The sequence below is a fragment of the Mizuhopecten yessoensis genome, unplaced genomic scaffold, assembly GCF_002113885.1.
Source record: "Mizuhopecten yessoensis strain PY_sf001 unplaced genomic scaffold, ASM211388v2 scaffold6893, whole genome shotgun sequence".
Taxonomy (NCBI): Eukaryota; Metazoa; Mollusca; class Bivalvia; order Pectinida; family Pectinidae; genus Mizuhopecten; species Mizuhopecten yessoensis.
In genome coordinates this window covers 309,345-316,810 of record NW_018406777.1, presented here as the reverse complement: position 1 = coordinate 316,810, position 7,466 = coordinate 309,345, and positions in this window count along the sequence as shown.

Genomic DNA, 7,466 nt, shown 5'->3' with positions numbered 1-7,466 from the left:
TTTGTAGTTTTAAGGTTTATTTCCTGGGATGATTTTCCCATTTACGACATGTATTTCATTACACAATAGGACATTTTATCTCATGTTTTATGTAGTGTGTTACCGTAGTTAATTGTTTTTATATTTAACTTATGCTCCAACGAATTATTTTGTGTTACGTTTCCAATGGTATATATCTTTCAATATCTCATGTGTTATTTTGATTGATCAATTTGACTGCTATTATGTTTTCTGTTAATTGCATATGTATTTTTGTTGCTGACCTTTTTTCTTTTATTGTTATTCTGTGTGAGTGTGTGAAATATAATTTATATACCTGGACACAGTCATTCTGTGTGTGGCAGTATTCATTCTAATTAATGATGAGTTGTACCATGTGTACGTGGACACAGTTATTCTGTGTGTGGCAGTATTAATTCTAACTGCTGGTGAGCTGTACCATGTGTACGTGGACACAGCAGTATTAATTCTAACTGATGGTGAGTTGTACCATGTGTACGTGGACACATCAGTATTAATTCTAACTGCTGGTGAGCTGTACAATGTGTACGTGGACACAGCAGTATTAATTCTAACTGCTGGTGAGCTGTACAATGTGTACGTGGACACAGCAGTATTAATTCTAACTAGTGGTGAGTTGTACCATGTGTACGTGGACACAGCAGTACTAATTAATGATGAGTTGTACCATGTGTACGTGGACACAGCAGGATTAATTCTAACTACTGGTGAGGTGTACCATGTGTACGTGGACACAGCAGTATTATTTCTAACTGCTGGTGAGTTGTACCATGTGTACGTGGACACATCAGTATTAATTCTAACTGCTGGTGAGCTGTACCATGTGTACGTGGACTCAGCAGTATTAATTCTAACTACTGATGAGTTCTACCATGTGTACGTGGACACAGCTATTCTGTGGGTGGCAGTTATACCATCATAATTCATGATGGGTTATAATATGTCATGCTAAACTGAACGCAGTAATTTTATGTTTGAAATAACTTTGTTCATGTTTGAAACTACTCGGGTAACACAAATACTGTCATTATATGCCAATATGTGTACGTGGACACAGCAGTATTAATTCTAACTGCTGGGGAGCTGTACCATGTGTACGTGGACACAGCAGTATTATTTCTAACTGCTGGTGAGTTGTACCATGTGTACGTGGACACATCAGTATTAATTCTAACTGCTGGTGAGCTGTAACATGTGTACGTGGACACAGCAGTATTAATTCTAACTGATGGTGAGTTGTACCATGTGTACGTGGACACAGCATTATTAATTCTAACTACTGGTGAGTTGTACCATGTGTACAGGGACACAGCAGGATTAATTCTATGTACGATGTGTACGTGGACACAGTTATTCTGTGTGTTGCAGTATTAATTCTAACTGCTGGTGAGCTGTACAATGTGTACGTGGACACAGCAGTATTAATTCTAATTAATGATGAGTTGTACCATGTGTACGTGGACACAGAAGTATTAATTCTAACTGCTGGTGAGTTGTACCATGTGTACGTGGACACAGCAGGATTAATTCTAACTACTGGTGAGGTGTACCATGTGTACGTGGACACAGCAGTATTAATTCTAACTGATGGTGAGTTGTACCATGTGTACGTGGACACATCAGTATTAATTCTAACTGCTGGTGAGCTGTAACATGTGTACGTGGACACAGCAGTATTAATTCTAACTGATGGTGAGTTGTACCATGTGTACGTGGACACATCAGTATTAATTCTAACTGCTGGTGAGCTGTACAATGTGTACGTGGACACAGCAGTATTAATTCTAACTGCTGGGGAGCTGTACCATGTGTACGTGGACACAGCAGTGTTAATTCTAACTACTGGTGAGTTGTGCCATGTGTACGTGGACACAGCAGTATTAATTATAACTGCTGGTGAGCTGTCCCATGTGTACGTGGACACAGCAGTATTAATTCTAACTGCTGCTGAGTTGTACCATGTGTACGTGGACACAGCATTATTAATTCTAACTACTGGTGAGTTGTACCATGTGTACAGGGACACAGCAGGATTAATTCTATGTACGATGTGTACGTGGACACAGTTATTCTGTGTGTGGCAGTATTAATTCTAACTGCTGGTGAGCTGTACAATGTGTACGTGGACACAGCAGTATTAATTCTAACTACTGATGAGTTCTACCATGTGTACGTGGACACAGCTATTCTGTGTGTGGCAGTATTAATAATTCTAACTACTGATGAGTTGTACCATGTGTACGTGGACAAAGCAGTATTAATTCTAACTACTGGTGAGCTGTACCATGTGTCCGTGGACACAGCAGTATTAATTCTAACTGCTGCTGAGTTGTACCATGTGTACGTGGACACAGCAGTGTTAATTCTAACTACTGGTGAGTTGTGCCATGTGTACGTGGACACAGCAGTATTAATTCTATGTACCATGTGTACGTGGACACAGTTATTCTGTGTGTTGCAGTATTAATTCTAACTGCTGGTGAGCTGTAACATGTGTACGTGGACACAGCAGTATTAATTCTAACTACTGGTGAGTTGTGCCATGTGTACGTGGACACAGCAGTATTAATTCTAACTGCTGCTGAGTTGTACCATGTGTACGTGGACACAGCTATTCTGTGTGTGGCAGTTATACCATCATAATTCATGATGGGTTATACTATGTCATGCTAAACTGAACGCAGTAATTTTATGTTTGAAATAACTTTGTTCATGTTTGAAACTACTCGGGTAACACAAATACTGTCATTATATGCCAATACAATCGGAACTTGCTGTATTACATGGAAGTACAATCGGAACTGATTGGGAAAGCCTATAGAGGAAATTATCTATATTACCTTTCAAATTAGTCATATCATTGATGGTATTTGTTTGGCTATTTTGTGAATATCACGACTAAACAACTTTGAAATCTATCTAGGGGCTCTGTTTGCTGTATGCATGCGTTCTACTCACCCTTGGAATAATATTAAAAAACCAGGTATTATCCTAGCGATTGGACAGTATTTTTTAAATCTGAAAGCAAATAATGCCAAACAATGCGTTTTCGATTTTCCGTGACATATTTCGAAAGCGGAATCCGTGTATTATTAAGATGTAAGTAAGAGGTTTTAATTACAGTCAGGAAATGTGTACCTGTGATTTTTTTTTATTGAAGACCGTTACACGGATAACATGGTCACTGAAGTGGTCAGGTGGTATATGGTAAAATATGTAAAAAGAGAGAATTCCAATAAAAAATCATGTTTCGGAGTGTTCCTTTTTGTGTTTCTGTATATCTAAACACTTGAGTTCTGTTGAATATTGTTGTCACAAGGACTTGACTCTCACGAATGAACCCCTGCAGTGTGAATTCGGACTCCGGTAGCACGGAATACTGAGGACAGGTCTGTCAGTAATGTTTTGGTGCGTGTAAATATAATACATTGCCGATCGATGTGAGGTAAAAATTAGGTCACTAAAACCTAAGGGATCATATGTTTTGAGGGTACTAGCGTTTTCCCTATGGGATCGTTTCAATCTAGGGCCGTGTATCATTACAATAATATTTAATATGAAATTAAAAAAAAACATCAATAAATTTGGCGGAAAAAATAACACACTTGCCAAAAAAAGGAGAATAAGATAAGATGTTCCGGAAGGGTAAGCGTTTCCTACTTTGCCGACGACACTCACTATCTTCATCAACCTTCATCTTTTGTACCTTGTTGGGTTTTTGTTTGGGTTCTACATATGTCGCATGATATTCGGAGAAAGAAAAATTGTCTGCGTCATTTAAACTCAAGCACTTGGGGAAGCAGGAATGTAGCAATTAAGAAAGATAATTTATTGTCACCGACTCGGCAATTTTCAAGTTAAATTAACTCATGTAAAAATTTAAGAGGGATTAAACAGTTAAATTCTCAAAGTGGCGACCATCGGCTTTCCTAGCAAACTCGAATCACTTACACAAAACCTTTTTGTGCCATTGATTTTAACACTAAGATTTAATCAAGTTTGTTTATCGGTCCTTTTGTCTAAAACTGGCAAACGCCAATCGGAGAAAATCATGTAGTGGAATGACGTGCTATGTCTTCTACCGGATCAGATGAGAAAACAAATTTTGATTTACATTTGAGTTTTACATTTACATAATAAATATATTAATTTAGTATTGATCTATTGACCCTCAAAAAGAACAAGGATAATATGACCATATGTTCCGGAAGGTTAAGCATATTCTGCTTCATTGACGACACTGACCATTTAAATTTCGGTGAAATCCTAATAAAGTCTCCTCCTGAAAGTGAAAGTCGGGGTAGTGACAGCAAAATCACAAGACGTTTTTATTGGGTAAAAATGCCAATATTACTATCGAGCAAGTAATTCAGAATTCTCTATTGATCGTAAACTGATATAGTTTATAGATACAACCTTTGCATTAAACTTAATTACAACAAATATGCCCAGGACCATTCCATTAATACAACATTTGATTATCTATTAAATAATTTGCTCGTAATATGTTTGCTTGATGGACACATTTTCTTAAATTACACAATTCTTTCGTATTTACAGATGATGGAAATATCACTAATTTAAAGACGGAGGGATTTATTCGATAATAGGGTTGAATATATTTAGTTCTCAAATCATTATACAAAGGGCATTTTTAACATGAAATGATATTCGTCCTCGATGTCATTAAGACACACAGGGCAAGTTCGAAGCTGACGTTGTACTAGTTGCTGTCAGCATTCTACATAATTATATAACGGAAATAAAAATGTTGATATTCAGGAAAACTAGTGAATATTGAATCGTCTGCGACATGTAAACTTATCAGGATGGGGATACAGGAATGTAACAATCAAGAAAAAGAATTTCCATGACTGGAAATCGAAATGTCACCCTTATCGTATGACTTAGAAGTGCTCTTACCAAACTCATGTGATACATTTTAACATCGAATTCAAGAATTCTCGTGATTTCATCCTATATTTTGTTCACAATATGTTTGCATTGACATTTCTCTTTCTCGGTAAAGAAAACTGACAAGAGAACGGAGGCGTTCCTTTAGTTTTGTGTGACGTATAGTAGTGTACATGTAGTCTAAAATTGACAATTTCTGATAGAGGATACATTATCTTTCAGAAAAAAACTGTCAAGCTTGATCGAAAGATCTTTCAGAGATCTGTAAATTCCACTTCTGGTGTATACATAGACGTACTTGTCGTATTACTGCATTTCTATAACATTGGTTGATTAAGAATGATAGTAAGCCTTATTGAATACATATTCGCTTGAGCAACAAGCATAGCCAGTGATCAAACGTTTATATTATGAACTTTTGTAGAGTTTCAGAACAATGAGACAGGTCCATATCTTCAATATTAATCGGTATTAGGAAAGAATTAAATGCGAAAGCAAACTAAACTAGTATGTCGTCTTTATAATACTTGACAATGTTTAAGTAGGATTTCCTTGGTTATCACACACACATAATTCTTTCTTTCTGACAACAGGAAATGAATATATATAATGTCATTAGCAGACCAGGATTATGTTGTTGGATACATTATCTACCGACAAAACCACATACTAGATATATGCAGATCACTGATTGTTGTTAGATTGGGATCAAGGAATACAATGTACAATTGCATTTTCTTTCAATGTTTTAGAACGATTGGTGTAATAGACTTACTTTTGTATATGCCGCTGGTATGCTAGCGTCGAATGAATTGTTGTGAAATACAATACTGATTTTAATGACATTCACTCCTTTGTTGGCTTGTTCGACTTTAACATACTGAGTTACTGGAGATTGGCGACTGTCGGTACGAACAAGCCTAACGTCTTTAGGAGAGAGTAACTAGAATTTATGCCTCGATATCAATACTTTTGCAGTTATCTCAGCTGGTTTCCAAAGGTCACCATGCACAGTTTTGAATTAATCCTCATGTGCAAATACAGTGATGTTGGAACACGGTGGACACCTAACGGTTCCTCAGAAGTTCCTATGAGTGATGTTGGAACACGGCGGACACCTCAAGGTTCCTCGGAAGTGTGCCTATGAGTGATGTTGGAACACGGCGGACACCTAAAGGTTCCTCAGAAGTTCCTATGAGTGATGTTGGAACACGGCGGACACCTTAAGGTTCCTCGGAAGTTCCTATGAGTGATGTTGGAACACGGCGGACACCTAAAGGTTCCTCAGGAGTGCCTATGAGGTCCCTTAATGTAATATTAGTTGGACTGTTGTTACGTCGATACCCATGACTGCGATCACGCTTCGTTTGGAGTGAACAGACATTACATTTGTATGACTGCAATTTTATCACATTTCTCATATAGTCTTGTAAGAACTTGTGCCCAATCCCTTTGACTGTTTAATGTCAATAAAATGTTTGAATGAATAGAGTCTGTACGGTCATAATATCCAAATGGCAAAACAGTGTCTTGATTATAAAGTGTTCCTCTCGTTTCGTACTTTACGGGTACCTAGTGGTATGATAGGTATGTTAACATGATAAATTTGCACTAGAATGATATTATCTATGGTTCACTGCCGAAAGATGACCATTCTTTCGCTAAGGAATTTTGTTTTGTTTCATCGGCACAATATCATAGCATTTGGTTGTACAATTCAGGGGTTCAAACCTTCTGGTGGAATATTTTTGTTCGTGAAGGAATTATTTTATCTCCTGTAAGTAATAAGAACACTGCAGGTCTAGTCTTACAATTTTTAGTGCAGCATTTGGAAGTTCTAAAAATCAGATGTGTCTGAAAAGTGAAACAAATTGATTAATTGTGTCATGGTTTCATACGTACAGATGCGTCAAAAGTTTTACGAATATATCAATTGAGTACTCAGTCCTTAATACTAGAATTAGTACATAGAGGATATACCAATTGGAACCCTTACTTCTACTCGCCAAATGAACCATGTTTAAGTTAAATCAAATTATCTTAACAGTTTGAAGAGATTAACAGTCAAATTCTCAAAGCGATGAGTCGCGACTTCCATAGCAAAGTTGAATAACTTACAATAAACTTTTGTGTGCCACTAATTAGCAAACTAAGATTAATTCTCGCTTGTATTTCAGTCTATTTTTTCTGAACTGTAAAACACAAATCTGAGGAGAATTTATGTTCTTCGGAATGTTTAGCGCTTCCTGCATTATCTTGCGGTACTATTCATGCTCCAGGTTCCTACAAAATCCAGGAGAGAAAAACTACCGATTTACATTTAAATTTTACATTACCATAATAAACGCATTAATTAGAATTGATTTGGTCATACACATGTAACGCTTTAACGTGGAATCAATAATTACCGCCAGTAACTCAGGATAAAGATTCCCTCGGGCACCAGTTCCCCGGAATGTTATAACATAATGCCACTTCTGTGAATGCCAGTAAAGCGCTATTTGTTCGTGCTAAATAACTCAAGAAAATGA